This window comes from Lonchura striata, chromosome 19, assembly GCF_046129695.1.
Source record: "Lonchura striata isolate bLonStr1 chromosome 19, bLonStr1.mat, whole genome shotgun sequence".
NCBI lineage: Eukaryota > Metazoa > Chordata > Aves > Passeriformes > Estrildidae > Lonchura > Lonchura striata.
In genome coordinates, this window is record NC_134621.1 from 2880702 (window position 1) to 2898263 (window position 17562).

Here is a 17562-nt window from a genome sequence, read left to right on the forward strand (position 1 = left end):
CCAAATAAACACCCACCTCGTGATGAGGATCCAGAGTTTCTCACCAGTGTTTCCAAGTGCCCTCTATTCCAGTGCTTTCTGTGGGGCATCCCTGCTGCCAGGGGAACTGCCTGTTTGGACAGTGACAGAATTGAGCACATGAGGAATGTGGAACAATTGGCTTGTAATTATTACAGATATGCAGTCAGCAACACCCAGTTTTTCACTGCCTGTTATTAAACCACTGAGTAAGGTGCAGAACTGGGACAAGGAATCACAGAGTATCCTGAGCTGGAAGAGACCCACAGAGATAATCACAGCCCAACTTCTGGTCCTGCCCAGGACACCCAACAATCCCACCCTGAGAGTTGTCCCAGCTCTCCTGGAGCTCTGGCAGCCCTGAGGCCATGCCCATTCCCTGGGGAGCCTGGGCAGTGCCCAACAACCTCTGTGGGAAGAATGTTTTTCCAATGTCCTCCCCTGAACACGTGGCTCAGGGAAAAAAATAAACCCAAAACAACAGAAGAGCAAAGTTTGCTCTTCTGTAGAAATCATGGAAAGCTAACATGAAGAGAAGTGTTTCTATATGTGTAATACATATATAGACCATAATAAATTAAAAATTTAAAATGCACTTAAAGCTTTTCTGAGGATGGACTTCAGCATTAGAGAAAAACAGCAATATGCATCAAGTACACAGCAGAGCATATTCCACAGCATCAGCTCCAGGACTTTTTTGACTTATCACAAGCTGTTTATGCCACCTGAAACTTGCCGAGTGCAAAAGCTTTGCAGATAAAATCCAGCCACTTTCTAACAGGATTCTTAGATATAAATAAAACCAGAAACTGAGAGTTTAAAATAGAGTTGAAATATTAGTAGGTTGCAACTCACAAACACAATTGCCCTTTCTCCCAAGGACACAGACATAAAATCAGTCAACTTTCACAGATCACCATTAAAGTTTCTAAACCAAAATATATTTGTAAAACACTATTAAATTTGGAACCTGCCTGTAAATAGAGCAGCTACAGAAGCAGACTGCTGTCACTGCCCTGGGGCTGGTCAGTGCTGGGGAAGACTTGAGAAGCTCAGTAACACAACAACTTAATTAGTGTGTTGGCAGGCTCCAGGATTTGAATGAATTTTTAACTTTCTACTAATCAGTTTCAAGGGACTATTTGTATTTTCCTTCATCACATCCCTAATGGCACTTTTCACTCAAATTGTCTTTATTTTACTTAAAAGGGCTGTTTTCCTCCCCAGAAAACACTTAGTAATAAGTTATTTTCAGGAATCAAATTGATTATTGATGTAAGCACAATTCTGCAAACTGACCTGTGACACATCATTCAATGCACTTTTTGTCATATACTGGTACAGAGCTCTGCAGAATTGATTTTATTTGCAAGTTTGGGGCCAGTGATGGTCTTCCTGCCTGACTTTTGCGCCTGACCCTTTTGTTTGTGTTTTACTTTCTGCAGCTTTTAAGAGAAATGTTGCTCAATATAAAGGTATCTTAATTTCAGAGCAGGGGGCTTTGGCCCCCTCTCAGGTTGGCCAAGATCTGAAGGCAGCATTATGAATTGGTTTTGTGTCAGTATGACAACACCCCAAGTACAGCAAGTGGTAGCCCACTACCTCAAAAGCTTTTCAAGTTTCTTATTCTAACAGCCTTTGTACAACAAAATGTGTTTCTGTAATGTCACACGATTTATGCATTCTCATTCTTTGATTTCTGCTCCATTCTGATTAAAGAAAAAAGCAAATACAGGTAAGAAGATGCTTCCTATAATTAACACCAGTAACAGTCTTCAGTTTCTTCCACAGATAACATTTTTCCTTCAGCTTATCAACTTTTTTTCGGGAATCAGACACCTGTGATTCTGTTCAGTCTTTACACAAACCCAGACATGTAAATGCAGCTGAAAATCTCATTCCACTAATTTTCTTCCTTTGTAAGAGAAGACAGAAAGGCTATTTTCCCCCAGTAAAACAGTTGCAGTAATTGCAGAGGCAGGGTTTTAGTACACAAGAGGGGAAGAAAAACATCACTCACAGCTGTAACTGAATAAACCAAGATTAGGATGGATGGAAGCAGGAAAGGAGAGAGGATCACTGGACATCCAAAAGAGGTATTTTTGTATCTAAAAATATTTTTTTCTTCCAATTCCCAGTATAGAATTTTAAACAAAACTCACCCTCTTTGAGAACACCTGGTGCCAGCTCACCATTAAATACATCAACACTGCCCTGCAGTTTGGAACTCACCTTTGCTATTTTATACCACAAAGATCTGATATCAAAGAGTAATGAAAATTTTAAACAAGTGAATTAAAATCATCTACTAAGTACCAAGTATCATCAAAAACTCTTTTTCCCTCTTAACACTTTTTATTATTAGGAAGGCATGAGGCAGAAAAGGCAAATGAAGAAAAAAGTTCTTAAAATCAGCATTCTGGAAGCTCATAATTTTAAGTTAAATCCTTAATATCCTATTTCTAATGCTCAATAGGTTTTAAATTTGTCACAAAAATGTTATTATTTGCCTAAGATCCCAGAATAACTTGACATAATAATCTGAATAGCTAGATCAGCTTTTTCCTCAGTGCTTTTCTGCACGACTACAAGGTGAAAAGGTGTTTCACGTCACAGATCAATGTTTAGCCCACAGTTCAATCCCAAGCTTGCAGTGCTGGTGTCATTTCCTGGGCTTGCCACTGGTTCCCAGCCTCACAGCACCTCCCTGGTGTGACTGAGAGGAAACCACATGAAAGAGATGACAGGAATAAAAAAAAAACAGTCAAAGATACCACCCTTCTGAGGTGTATTTAGGTGAGTTCCTGTCCCAGGTTATCATATAGGACTCAAAGTGTGTCAGAGGCTGTGGGGAGACTGCAAAAGGAAAAGGAAGAGCAGCAGCAGCTGTGGGAGCTGGAACATGAAGCCACCCGAGTCACTGTTACCCTGGACAGCCCGGCAGCCCTGCACAGCCCTGGAATGGGATCTGACAGGAACACTGTGCACATTCACCAGAGCATTTCTAGACTTCCATCAGAGATCCTCTTCTGGCTATGGTGTTTGGAAGTTATCCTAAAAAAGAAGAATAAGTACCTTATTCCTGCATTTCCTATATTTATTTATAATTCATCAGTCTTTAAATAAAGTTATGCAAATCTTGATCATATGATCAGACTTTTAAAAAATTGCTAATTTAGATATTAAATTAATACTTTAGATATAGGGAGACAACAGCTATATGAATTACAGGAAGTGTTATTTCTTCTACACATTCACAAAACACACCCGCAGCTATCTTAATTTATAGCAAAGTCCACAACCAAAACACAACCTGGTGAGGTATTTTTGCTTAAATCTTACCCAAACTCATATCTGCAAGCCCACACAACACACTGAATCAGGATGTTACAGACAAGAATAATTTTTACCTATGAGAATTATCTACTGCAACCTGTACTTTCATCTGCCCTTCTGGAAAGGAACAGAAAGAAAAGTCACTGGAATATATTAAATATGTTGCATTCTATTATCCCCAAATACTTTTATCTAATTTGGGATTTAAACCAGCACAAGAATTATCAGAGCTGCTCTACAGAGACTCACTTTAAGTCATCCCAGACCAACAGCTGAATCACAAGCTAAACACTATTGTACCACACTCAAAGCTGAGTCGAGTTTAGCCTGTGATGGAATTTTTAAATTCCAAAAAATCCTACTACAATAGGATTTTATTTTTTGCCACTGAATATAGCACTTTCTTGTCTTAGTGTTTCTGTGTTCATTTGAAAAATAGGTCATGTCAAAAACTGCTTTGAAATTATTATTTTAAAAAAGCTTACAAACAGTGATGAAATTCTTCTGCTGAAATGTTTTCTGATGTCTGCACCAAGGTTGACCAACCAAGGAGGAGCATATAGGAAGGGGAAGAAATTTCTGCAGAGAACCAGGAAGAGCGAGGATGAGATTTAACAGGTATTCCAAGGACATGGAGATCAAGAACAGGAATACACACTAACTTCAGAAAAGAATAGCCTATCTTGAAAAACAATTCCTTCTTTAGTTAGATTTTAAATATCTAAGCCCAACATTTTTTAGGAGAGCATATGCAGTTTGTCACTTTACCTGACTGAAGCCAAAGAACCAATGTAACTGAGTTCATTAGCAACATATGTCCATACAAGAGACTGATATTTCACTGTCTCTACTTACTGCATACACAATTACCAGTCTGAGTAGAGCAGACTGATTTTGGCATTTTAAATACAAGTCAGCTTTAGATTTATGCACAAGAACTACAGAAAGAAGTATTGCTCTATGACCTAAGTGAGGTGGTGAACATGTAACTTCTCACACTTATCAGCTCTACCTGATCTCAGAACCATCCAGTTTATCTGTTGACTCCTCAGAATTGTGAAACCACAATCCTCACTGCCAGAGCTCCGAGTGCTGTAGTGGTGAGGAATCTCTGGAATTATAAATGAAATTAATTGCTTCTGCTGAGACAGGGAAAAGAGAGGAAGCAGGCTTGTCCTGGCACAGGACATTCAAACCACAGTGCTCAGGTTCACCATTCCTCTCTGAGCCACATTTCATTTACACATCTCAAACTGAAACTCCACTTCTGCAACCTCTGGAATTCCTCCTTTGATGCATTCTCCTTCCTGCTATCCACCGATCAGTATTTTCAGCAGTGACTCATGAGAACATGCTTAACACAACACACAGCTGAAACTTGTTTGGGGTGTCTTGATTTAGAAGCCCAAAACAGGGCACAGGACATGAAAGCCTCTTGCAAAAGTAGTAACAAGCATCATTACACTGATGATAGTATTTCATCCTATTAAATCAGACCAATGATCATGGCTTATAAAAGTCATATTTCAATTTTACCACAAGATAAAACCCATGATGATCTACTAAGCCTGAAGAATTCAGAATAAAACCAGGTTCCTGACTCTCTGTTATCTTTCTAAATAATGTGCCTCAACGCAGCATTTCTCTTGACTTTCTGACCAATCTTTACAGACTTACAAGCATTTAGAGTATGAAAAGAGAGAATTAAACAGCAATTTGAATTGGTAAGAAAACAGGGCACTGAAACACTGTTAAGTACTCTATTCCAGTATCTCACATCAGTTCTAGTCCCCTCTCCAGCAGGTCTGTGGTGATCTGCAAAACTCCTTATTTTACCAAGAAATCTCCAAGAGCTATATGGAACACTTTTCCTCCAGTTTTGTAGGGATTTTTTACTACAGAAGTAAATCACAATATAGGCCAGACTACCTTTCCCCAGCAAGACACAAACTTTTCAGGTGATACTACATTATGTGAGCTAAGAGCACAATTGTAGTTGTTGTGATTTTAGAAAATGGCTTCTATTGAAGGCAAAGGAATGGAAGATGAAGTTAGTACTATGAAAACCAGTGCATTGTAACTTCATTTCTTTAACTAATGCTTTAAAATTTAAGTTCAACACAGAAGAGCCCTTATTTAGATGAAGTTTTCAGTTTATGCATGTAAGTACTCGCATTTCAAGAGATTTGGTAGATCCACAGTTCTAAGAAAACCAACTGACACAGTAAGTCCACTTCACAAACAAAAAACAAAACCAAAATTTGGTGGTTTTAAAGCTACTTCCACTATAAATCTCTACAGAAATTTTTCACATTTAATGTTATAGGTTTATGCCCTAAGTATTCAGTATTGCAAGAGCACAACTTATGATTCTACTTAAGGTAATTCTCCTAAAGTTCCTTTTTAATGTATTATTGGAATAAGAGGGCAAGTAATTCATATGGGTTTAGTTCTGACATCTGAACATAGTCAAATTCCTCAATTTTTATAGACCCACAGGAGCAGAAAGCCTTACTTGGCCATTTTGATTAAAGCAGAGCCACTGCTCATCATATCCATCAGAAGAAATAATCTTGTTTCAGAATCATTTCCATTCACCATTCTACTAACTTTACTGGAAAATAATGATAATATTCTGCTCTACAGAAGTCAGATATTCAAAAGCATATGCTCATATAGCAACCCAAATATATCATCTGTCACACTATAACATTACAAAAGGAAATGTTTAGAAGTCTATTTTCTCTTGATTTTTCTTCAGCATAAAGTGCCAGTGTCATGGGAGGTTTGGGGGAAGCCTTAGTAAGGGATGAATTGCGCTATATTCCAGTACTATGAACAAGAACAATCATTCTACCAGTAATTTACACAGTGAGTGCAACTCAATATACCAGGTACTGGCAGTATTATTCTACTTGCAGAACAATAAGTTGTTAAATAATATTTATATTTGTAGTGTGCATTTGCAAAGGCACAAGAATGAGGTTGAACTGGCTGAGAATATGGCAGAGTTGTGGATTCTTCTGATCTTGAAGACTTTGGAGGAAAATGTAACAGAAGGCTGAGTCCTCTTCCCTTCTCACTGTAATAACACCAACAATCAAAAATCTGAGCGCACTGGAAGACACTTCACTGAGCCTAAGTGTCACCAGTCACAATTCTTCCATGAGCCAAACTGAGTTATTTACATGAGTCATTGTTTGGACAAAGAAAAATCTGAAAGGTACAGAGCAAAGAGAGAACACAAATACAGAGGAAGTGGCATTTTCATCTTGAGAAAGTCTCAAAAAACTACCTTCTCTACTTTTTTATTTTTTAAAATCTATCTGTGCAACATTTAGAATAAAATGTATTGTTCATAAAGCAACATTGAATTCAGATACTTCAAAAGCACCAAGATAATATTTAAGAGCAACAGCAATTTCTTACAGCCAGTGAAGTAGCTCATTTAAAAAACTGAATGCAGAGTAAAATTATCTAATTAGGGGAATTTCTCCCCACAGAGAGGCTGTTCTAGTGTAAGTTGGTGGGAAAGCCCAGCTGGCTTGAATACTGTAAGATCAAGACCTGAAAGTTTATGCAAGTGTGTGGTTAAAGAAAAAAAAGTTATAATCAGAACACTGGAAGTTTCTGTGCTTCTCACAACCATACACTGAATGCCCTGAATGCTGCACCAACCTCAGCCTCTGGGTTCAAAACCTTTCCAGGATTACTCACACTTGGTAACTACAAAACATTCAGAACCGCCAACACGGTTCTGCAGAACTTCAGTTACTGAAAGTACACTTATTTCATCTGTTACAGAAGAAAATAGTTAAATGCATCACGTATCAGCTCATGTATCAGCTTTTGTACTATCAAAAGCCAAAGTAAGATATCAAATGATTCAGTCACAGAAGATTTTAGATAAGCACCAGAGTAGCTGATCTCAATTACTCATTTTTTTGGAGGCACCAACACAATGCAATCTACAGTCCAGAATTTTTACCCATAATTTTCCAGGGCATCAATCAACTGCACAAATGCCTTCCAAGATATGGGATATGTTACATTTTTTCCCCAAAGAGAAGCATTCCAAGAAACACATTCAGATGGAAGCACACTTGATGCTGCACTAGAATATTGTTTCTATCTTAACCCTTCTGAGTTTTAAATAAAATGTAAGGAACTCAGTCATTAAGATGACCTACAAAAAGTTATTAAATTCTGACTAAGTTTAGCAATAACATGAGCATTTTGGCTTGTCCTCTTTTGCTGCCCCTCAAAAAACTCTGTACAGACTCTCCCAGGGAAATAATCCACTTCACACACTTAAACATTAACATAACACAATAAAATTTTAGGTAATTAAGTTGAATGCGCTGTTCAACACAACATGGAATTTCACACAACTTACAGTAATTCTTTACAGATAACAATGACCTCATAGCAAAATGAAAATGGAGTAAAAACTGCCCCTGTATTATGCAAGAGCTTGATTTTCTTCTTGCTGATCACCCTGAAAAGAAACGCGGTAATAACAGTTACAATATGACATTCAAATAACTAAACATGAAATAAGTTTATATTGTTTCACTATATCTAGGGAAGTGCACTCCCTTAATACAATCTTCTAATTTGGAAATCAGAGGAAATACCACAATAAGTGCATTTGTGCATTTCTATGTGCAATACACATAAAGAGACCAACATGTTATGTTTTATGATGTATAAACAGAGGTTTCACTATAGTGAAATACAGACCAACATTCAGCATTACAATAAATTATTTGTCTGAGACTAACCACTCAATTGTCTGTAAGGAAAAGCTGTGTTACAGTCCCTTTGAAGTCACATTAGTGAAACAACCACAGACTGTGGTTTGACAGGGGTAGGGGGTGGTTGTTTTTGCTTTTTTTTTTTTCTTTCTTTTTTTAATTAAAAACAAACTATGAACACCAGAGATCAAAAACAGTGCATACAAAATCTTTTAAGCCAATTCAAAATTGCAACTATTCAAAACAAGGCACTGAAAATGTATTTGTTTGGAGAGAACAGGAAGCTGTCCTACCAAGCAGGTTATATTTATCAGTATTTTTTTTCCCTTTCCTTTTTTCTTTTAAACTTAACTTATACTTTCCTGCTTGCTAAGAAACTCCTCAGCTGTTCACCTTTGTCATGGTAAGTCTATAGCATTAACAGCCTGCTAGACATTCCCTGGAGATTGTTTATTTGCTTTCCAAGGGAATTGCACTTTACAACTGCCTTGTCTGGACAGTAATTGCATGGCTTTCCAGAGAACACATTACTCAAAATGAAGAGAAGTTCTGCAATACAGAATACTTGCAAAGTCCCACAGCTATGAGGAAAGCTGTGTAGCAAAAACCATTACAAAAGGTGTTGCCAGTGCCAAATTAGGAGAGACGGGGACAGGCTGAAACCTCCCACAAAGCTGGAGCTTCCCAACTCAACATTTGTGGGTTTTCTCTTTTTCTTTTCCACAAAAGACAACACTGAGGACCTTCCACACCTCTTTGCTGACAGGGACATGCTGAGCCTAAAAATAAAGGAGAGGCTTTATTGAGAGGCAGCTCAGGACATCAGGCGTTCCCTCAGCGCCCCGAGCCAGCACAGCGAGGACCGATGGCCGAGCACCTTTGGCTCCTCGCGAGGCAGGCGCCCGCCGCAGCCCCGCACTGCCGGCTCCCGACCCGCGCCCGCCCGCTCCGTTCTCCTCCCTCGGGGCTCTCCGCGGCAACAACGGCGGAGCACCGGGCCGCTTCAGGCGGAACACGGCAAGAGACTGCGGGACAGCCCCTCACACCGCTCCTGGCGGGAGCGCACGGCCATTCCTGCCTCTCACTGCCCCTGAGGGGAGTGGACAGCCATTCCCGCCTCACATCGTCCCTGAGGGGGTACAAGGGCTATTCCCGCCTCACATCGTCCCTGAAGGGCGTGGACAGCCATTCCCGCCTTACATCGTCCCTGAAGGGACAAGGGCCATTCCCGCCTCACATCGTCCCTGAGGGGGTACAAGGGCCATTCCCGCCTCACACCGTCCCTGAAGGGCGTGGACAGCCATTCCCGCCTCACATCGTCCCTGAGGGGACAAGGGCCATTCCCGCCTCACACCGTCCCTGAAGGGCGTGGACAGCCATTCCCCCCTCATGTCGTCCCTGAGGGGACAAGGGCTATTCCCGCCTCAAACCGCTCGAGTCGAGAGACATGTCCACCTCACACCGCTCCTGAAGGGAGGAGCCATTCCCGCCTCACACCGCCCCTGAGGGGAGTGGACAGCCATTCCCGCCTTACATCGTCCCTGAGGGGACAAGGGCCATTCCCGCCTCAAACCGCTCCTGTCGAGAGACATGTCCACCTTACACCGCTCCTGAAGGGAGGAGCCATTCCCGCCTCACACCGCTCCTGAAGGGAGGAGCCATTCCCGCCCCACAGCGCCCCTGAGAGGAGTAGAACGGCCATTCCCGCCCCACACCGCCCCTGAGGGGAGGGTTCATTACCGCCTCACGCCGCTCCTGAGGAGAGTGGACGGCCACCGCCCCTGAGTTGAGAAGCCATTCCCGCCCCACACCGCCCCTGAGGGGAGAAGCCATTCCCGCCCCACACCGCCCCTGAGGGGAGGGGAACGGCCATTCCCGCCCCACACCGTCCCTGAGGGGAGGGGAACGGCCATTCCCGCCCCACACCGCCCCTGAGGGGAGGGTTCATTACCGCCTCACGCCGCTCGTGTGACGGATACACGCAGACATTCCGCCTCACGCTACCCCTGCGGTAGCACCAGCCTCTCTCGCCGTTTCGCAGGGAGGACAAGCGCACCTCACACCGCCCGAGAGGCGACAAGCCCTCACGGCGCCCCTACGGGGTACGCCCTTTCCCCGCCGCCCCTCCCTTTTCCCCCACGCCAGTCTGCCCGGCGGGGTGTCGGTCTGTCGGTCGGGGTCGGTCTGTCTGTCCCGCCGCCGCCATCGGCAAACACGGGACTTGTGGCTGATGGCGCGGGGATGATGTGAGGGCGGGCATTGGGATCTGCCAGCCGCTGTTTGTTTCAGCTGATCCTGTCTGTGACAAACACAGCACGAGAATGCTCTCAACCCCAGCAATATTTGTATTAATGTTGGTTTTACCACCTGGACAAGCAAGGTGAATATTCTGCCCCTGAGCGGCTCCTGGAAGGAGCAGCATTCCTGGTACGTGGAATTGTGCCTTACAAAGCAGCAGCTGCTACTCAGGAATGAAATTCCTGAGCTAATTCCCCATGCCCCAAAGGCTGGGGTTTGTTCTCTGCAGCAATGCACAGATGTGCAACCGAGGGCAGCAGGTGCAGCAGCTGCCTCCTCCCAAGCCAAACTGCGGCCACGCAGGAAGCAATTTCAGAGGTTTATATAGTTATAGGTTTTTATCTATTTATATATTAAAATAAATTGATATATTAACATGTATTTATCTATTTATATATTAAAATAAAATAGATATTAACATATGTATAAATATATATTTCTATTATTAAATAAATAAAGACACACACATACACACAAACCTCTATATTTATATATAGAGGTTTGTATGGCAGTCTCACAGCTACATAAGCTCACTCTCTGCCCTTGCATCAGTACAAAATCCTGGCTGTACTATCACCTTTCTGCTGATGAATATGTCACTGTGCTTCAGTAGTTTCCAGAGCAAACATCTTGTTTAGCTGCAAGCATGGCAATAATGCACCTTAAGAAGCCCTGAAGCCTTCTGCCTCCTCAAGTGTAATTTTCATTTCAAAATGTCCTGTGTTGCTACAAGAGCCATCAGTTAATCCAGGAACATGTCTAAGTACTCATTTATCATGTGTTTTATGAGGATTTTTGAGAAGGGATTGAGAAGCTGCTCCCTGGAAATGCCAATGCAAACTTCTTCATACAGTAATTAATGTACCAGTGTAATAGGATAAAACCCTTGCAGAGACCAAGTTCATCTAGCCAAGTATCCTGTTTGCAAGAAGGCATGGGAAGCTCAGCCTTTTCACTGGATGTTCTCCCAGATTCCAATTATCCATGATTTAAGGAATTGGAAGATGAGGGTGATTCCAAACCATTTTATTAAGCAGCTGTGGGATGACCTACACCTCAGGAACAGAATCTCTTTTAGACCCCTCTGAATATTTTGGACTTCATAATGTCCTGCTTTAGGGAGTCTTTCCTTTGCTTTTTGCGTTTGTTACATAATTGTTATTTCTAGATAGAAAGAGCGTTATGACACGGTCACAAAGCCATTTATTTCCATGTTCCAGTGCAATACTGACACCTCATTAAAAGGCAGAGTACAGCAGTGACATCAATCATCCCCCCAAAGACCATCTCTCATCTTGTAACCAGTCTGTTTCTAACCCAAAACAAATCAAAGCAACTCTTTAATAAATAGAAATAAGAACAGAGCTGAAAACTGAAAACCACAGGGTTTATTACCACATGATTAATTCCAGCGGGAGACTTTGCTTGTATTGGGTCCTTAGTGCTTTTAGAACACCTCAAATTGTTAAGAACAGAATATAAAAGATAAACTGACATTCAGTAAAGGGGGAGCACATTCATTTCCAAATTGAGCTCCTGGCTGTTTGGGCCTTCATGATACAGCACAGGAGCTACTTTATTCTAAGAAATTTAAGGGAAAGTGAAGCCAAGACCTGCACTCTGACTGCACCTTGAGCAGCCTAATCCAAGTAACACCAAAGCAGAATTTCTCACATCTATTGTTCATTGCTGAGGTTGGATGAGTCATCACATTTAAATTATTTCTCATGAGCTTCCTAACTTCCTTCTTTTATCTGTTATCATCATATCTGAAGAGAAGTAATCTTTATCTGAAAAAGAAACTGAATTATGCTGTGTGGTACCTAATATGCAATAAAACATGCAGAAAACATGAAGAAAAAAAAAAAAGAAAGAAACATCCAATCAAACCAAGGAGCTGAAGCATTTTTACTACAGAAAAATGGCATCTCTAACAATATATTTGTTTCATGTTTCCTATTTTTACTTTCTCCCCCTCACCATCTGCCTCTGTTCTGCTTTTTTCTTTCAAAAAGTATCCACCTCATTTAGCTTCACTCACCCCATCAGAGGATTCAGGCTGAATTAAAACAAAATCCCCAATGCCAAAGCCAAAACAGCTCTACCTCTTCATAAAAGACTTATTCCATGAAACAGTTATTCCAAAAATAACTCCCCATTTTCTGTAGCTGTAGATCTTAAGACAAGCTGTCCATCTCGATTCATTGCTTTGCTACACACCCTCTAGGCAAAGGAACTGATGCTTTTTGGCTCCTGGTAACTCTGCCTTGTACCTGTACCTTCAGTGCTGCTCTTTTTGCCAAATTTTTGCCCTGTTCTTTTGGTAGTGAGAGGAATAGCGGATTTGTCTTTACAAAGAAGCTGTGGATTTTCTGGTAGATAAAACAAGCACTGAGAGATAAAAGAAACAATGGGAAAGATTCCACTCATTGATGAATGTAAAAAAGATATTTGTTTTTACAAATAAGCTTTAAGTTTGCTGATAAATGAAATTGGACATTGAAAGATGAAAGAAACAATGGGGGAAACCCCTAAATTCTGTAAGAATTAAAAATTAAAAGGGAGGGTTATATATTAGAGGGAAATCTTTGGTATCAGACATATTGGGAAGACTGAACCTCAGGCAATAGGGAAAGAGAGAAGGGAAATTTGGGAAATTGGGATAAAAGAGGAGTCTGCATCCTCCAAAAATTTGAGATACCCCAGGGGAATGCCCCATGGCCTTTATTTGAATAAAGTAAAAGGACTTCTCTGTCTCCTTGTTGGACATAAACCTCTGATGTTTGTGGATTAATTTTCCAAACAGTAGGCAGCACTGAATCCCACAATTGTGAGATCCTGTAGTGTGGAGAAAGAAGGTGAATTTCAGAACGTGCAGCTCTTGAGCAAGGGTTACTCCTTCCACCATGGAAGCACCTCAGCAATGGCCAGGGAGATTTGCTGTTCTGTGGAACAGAGTCCCACTGCTTGAAAATAAATAAATCCATTTTGGGGAGACAATCCTCAGAAGGAAATAGTGAGAACTAGAGAATGCCCATCTTTGACATGTGTGCCTTGAGTGGTCAGGAGAGACTGGCAGTGCCAGAACCTGCACTGTGCTGCGTGCAGAGGAAGCAAAGGATAGTGAGGAGATGAAATACAGAAGGCACTAACGTGTGGCAGAACCACAGTCTGCAGGGCAGGGCAAACACCCTCATTTGTGAGTCAATTCTCTGCAGCATCCATAGTGAATTTGTACTGCAGTCAGTGCAAGGACTAAGGAAAACTTCTGGGCCCAGCTGGGGTACAGCCCGGAGCCTCTGGATCTAGTGGGGAGAACGTGTTCTGTGCGGTGCAGGGAGGAGCTGGGCCAGGTCACACACCCTCCCAAGGCACTGGCACCTCGGTGCCTGTCCTTGTGCCCGCAGGGCCGGCCGGACCTTGGCACAGGAGCAGCGGGAAGGAGTAAGGGACCTGCTGCTACCCTGGCTGTGTCTCTGGGGGTCCTGGGAGCTGCTGGGGCGCCAGAGGGGAATCACAGAATCACAGAATCAGCTGGAAAATCCTCTGAGACCAAGCGCCACCTTGTCAACCAGACCATGGCAGTGTCCAGCTGTTTCTTGACTATCTCCAGGGATGGTGATACATTCTGATGTTTAATTACCCTTTTCATGAAAAAAATCTTCCTGATGTGCATCCTAATCCTCCCCTGGTGCTGCTCCAGGCCGTCTCCTCTCCCTAGGCCATCACCTGCCAGGGAGAGCGTGGTCACCCCTAAGCTTCCTCTTCCGGGCGTGGAGGGCTGGATGAGAGGGAGAAAAAAATATGGAACGCTTCACGAATTTGCGTGTCATCCTTGCGCAGGGGCCATGCTAATCTTCTCTGTATCGTTCCAATTTTAGTATATGTGCTGCCGAAGCGAGCACGAACCTGGGCGCCTACCCGCCGCTATTTGTACTCCCAGCATTCGGGCTCCGCAAGGTCAGGGTGACCCTGGTGAGACAACCCGGCGGTACCGGCGGCAGCAGCAGCAGCCGTGCACAGCACCCCGGCTGTACCGAGGGTCTGGCGGGCGGGAGACGGCGGAAAGGGGGGAAAAGGCCCCAAATTCAGGCTGACCGGGGTTATGCAGATAGCCCTGCTGTATGCAAATACGCGCAAAGCGCTCTGGGGCGGGGCGGTAGCCGCGCTCCGCACGGGGCCGGTCTGTATCAACAACCCCCGGAGGGTTTCAGGGTCACCTTGGGCTGTGCGAGCTGGGAATGTCACACTTTTCTGCGGTGGACCTAAATTAGTTAATATTGCTGACCTGTGGCGAGAGCGGGTGGCTGAAGCCATTTTCATGTCGCAGAAAGACTCGTTCGGGTTGGAAGGCCCGTCTGGAGATGAAAGCCCCGGCCGAGGCAGGGTTACCCGGAGCAGTGACAGGCAGCATCCAGGGGGGTTCGGCTGTCTGCAGAGAGGGACCCGCCACCGCTCCCTGGGCAGCCGTTCCGCTGCTCTGTGTGAAGAGCTCCTTCCTCCTGCCGAGGCGAAACTCCTCCTGTTTAAGTTTATGACCATTACTCCTGATATATTTGGAGGGTATCTCCGGGACGGGCAGCTCTGGCGGGACCGCGTGGCTGCAGGGCCGGGCAGGGAACGAATCCATGCATGAACAAGGAAGAACAAAAATTGGGTGTTGTGCCTCGTTCTAAGGTGGGGCAGGAGCAGCGCTCGGTACGAGCAGCAGAGTGGCGCAGCGGAAGCGTGCTGGGCCCATAACCCAGAGGTCGATGGATCGAAACCATCCTCTGCTAGCCCAAGGTTTTCTTTTTTCTCACGGCACGGCGCCCTGCTGGTTATTTTTGGGTGCGAGGACAGATATTTTTGCTAAAATCTTGGCGACATGCAGTATAGTTGATGCGAGTAAAGCACAGACAGAGCGCTGAGATGCCTACAGCCTTTTTTTAGTGCCTTTGAAGGCTCGTGGAGTCACAGGATGGTTGGGGTTGGAAGGGACCCTTAAAGGCCATTTAGTCCCAACCCCTGCCACGATTAGGGATACACTAACTTCTCAGAGCTCTGTCCAACCTGGCTTTGAATGTTTCCAAGGATGGGGCATCTGCCACCGCTCTGGGCACCCTGTGCCAGTGTCTCAACACTAAAGTTTCATCTTTATCTTTCATAAGAAAGCTCCCTTATAAACTAAAAGGTCACAAGGCCCTCCAGGAGCCCTTTCTGCTCCAGGCTGAACAGCCCCAGCTCTGTCAGTCTTTCCTCATAGAAGAACTGCTCCTTTCATGCCTTTGTCTTGACCTGGTCCAGGAGATCCATGTCTTTAATCAGACATCAAAAGCTCGTGGCACGCATTTGTAGTTTTTCCCTGTCCTGCCGGATTAAATAAAACATTTTGGCAATGCCAAACATAGCAAGCAGACTCTCAGCACAAAATGCAGGAAAGCAAAATAAAAACACGAGTGTGAAAACATAAAAGTCAATGCACGTGGTAGTGAAAGTCTGTATTTGGCCTCTGGATTACATGCTCTGAGGAAAAAGGCTCTGTGAAGTTAATGGCACAGTGCTGCTCAGTGGGCATTGTTGTTTTCAGGGCTGTAGAATGTGAAAAATAGACAGGGGAATTCTTACATGGAATGAGTACATGGAAGAAAGACAAGGCAGGAGTTTTGTTCACAGACCCGTGAATATTTTGGAGTTGGCTTTCCCTGGCTTTGGCTCAGTAGGCGCGGCTCGGGGGTCCCGCACTGTGCGGTTCCATGGTGTAATGGTTAGCACTCTGGACTCTGAATCCAGCGATCCGAGTTCAAATCTCGGTGGAACCTACTGTTTTTTGCCATAAACACATTTATTTCCTGCTCAGGGCCGTGGAAAGTGACTTCCAGGCGTTTTTCATGGACTGTTAGAACGCCATAAACATCCCATGCCGTAAACATCCCATGCCTCATGGGATACAAATCTAACGTAGAAGAGTAACCAGCCAGAAAGTTTTCCTGTTTTTTTTCCTCCCCGTATCTATTTATTGCAGCCAGGTTAGTACTTTCTGACTTACCTGAAATTATCTGAAGAACCTCAGACATGTCACAGCATATTATTTCCTTTTGTATCTGTGCTTTGAATCGCCTGTGTGGAAACACAGTTCTAAATTCTGCATCAGCAAAGCTGGTGGCAGCTGCTGAGCTCTGAGGATGAGGTTTTGGGGTGTTTCTGACACATCTAGCAGATGTTCTGCAGTGTTCACATTTGCTTTCTGCCGTCCTTACACCAGGGGTGACCTTAATTGTTGCCTCCTGGAGAGCTGGAGAGGGACTTGGGACAAGGGATGGAGTGACAAGACAAGGGGCATGGCTTCACTCTGCCAGAGGGAGGATTAGCTGGGAAATTGGGAAGGAATTCTTCGCTGTGAGGTGCCCAGAGAAACTCGACGCTCCCCTGGCAACATTCAAGGCCAGGCTGGGACAGTGGGACCGGATGATCTTTAATGTCCCTTCCAACCCAAACCATCCCACGATTCTGTGAAGACAACGAATATGGCAGAGACGAACAGGAATATTTCGGCGCTGTTAAATTCCCGTCGGTCCTGCCAGCGATTTCCCACCGGGATTTGTTCGCTATGGATCCATTGCGGGCGCTGGCGGCGGGCTGAGGCACCGCCCGGTTCTATGGTGTAATGGTTAGCACTCTGGACTTTGAATCCAGCGATCCGAGTTCAAATCTCGGTAGAACCTGCCCCAGTTCCTGTTTTCGTGCCTCGCCGGAGCTCCAGCCCAGCTCCACAGGGTGTCCCCGACCTTCTCCAATGCAACGAAACCCACAAAACGCTTTCTATTATAACTAAGAATTTCGTTATATTTTGCTGCTGGTTTTATATTAAGTACTTCTTGGGGGGAGGTATTCACACTGTGGAAAATTTCATCAGGCAGATGTACAGAATTCAGACATTATTTTTGCACCCAACTACTCACTTAGGAAATACAAGGCAGAAATGCAGTGTTTTGGGGTAAACGGCACAATTTAAATAAATATTCTCTCTGCTTCGCTGACACAAACCCTCAGTAGTTATCAATCATTTCCAGAGCAGCTAAGGACATCTTCCACCTTGGCTCCCCTCCTCCAAACCTGTCCTACGAGTCACTTGTTTACACAGCAACAGGAACAAGCCTGCTCTGTTCAACAG

The 17562-nt window shown here is 43.8% G+C and overlaps 2 long non-coding RNA genes and 4 other non-coding genes across 6 annotated transcripts; 3 read left to right on the forward strand and 3 right to left on the reverse strand.

The window, feature by feature from the left end:
• Positions 1 to 56: 56 nt before the first annotated feature.
• Positions 57 to 4516, reverse strand: LOC144247237 (uncharacterized). Its single transcript, XR_013340964.1, has 5 exons — positions 4367 to 4516; positions 3840 to 3933; positions 3429 to 3471; positions 3013 to 3072; positions 57 to 110 (listed from the first exon to the last, which is right to left on the reverse strand). It is a non-coding gene; the product is annotated as an uncharacterized LOC144247237 (long non-coding RNA).
• A 4030-nt stretch (positions 4517 to 8546) lies between these two features.
• LOC144247238 (uncharacterized) lies at positions 8547 to 9718 on the reverse strand. The gene is made up of 2 exons (XR_013340965.1): positions 9646 to 9718; positions 8547 to 8890 (listed from the first exon to the last, which is right to left on the reverse strand). It is a non-coding gene; the product is annotated as an uncharacterized LOC144247238 (long non-coding RNA).
• Positions 9719 to 14207: 4489 nt separating this feature from the next.
• Positions 14208 to 14314, reverse strand: LOC116184284 (U6 spliceosomal RNA). Its single transcript, XR_004149047.1, has one exon. It is a non-coding gene; the product is annotated as a U6 spliceosomal RNA (small nuclear RNA).
• An 801-nt stretch (positions 14315 to 15115) lies between these two features.
• TRNAM-CAU (transfer RNA methionine (anticodon CAU)) lies at positions 15116 to 15187 on the forward strand. The gene has a single exon. It is a non-coding gene; the product is annotated as a tRNA-Met (tRNA).
• Positions 15188 to 16138: 951 nt separating this feature from the next.
• On the forward strand, positions 16139 to 16210 carry TRNAQ-CUG (transfer RNA glutamine (anticodon CUG)). The gene has a single exon. It is a non-coding gene; the product is annotated as a tRNA-Gln (tRNA).
• An 831-nt stretch (positions 16211 to 17041) lies between these two features.
• TRNAQ-UUG (transfer RNA glutamine (anticodon UUG)) lies at positions 17042 to 17113 on the forward strand. Its single transcript has one exon. It is a non-coding gene; the product is annotated as a tRNA-Gln (tRNA).
• The last annotated feature ends 449 nt before the right edge of the window (positions 17114 to 17562 follow it).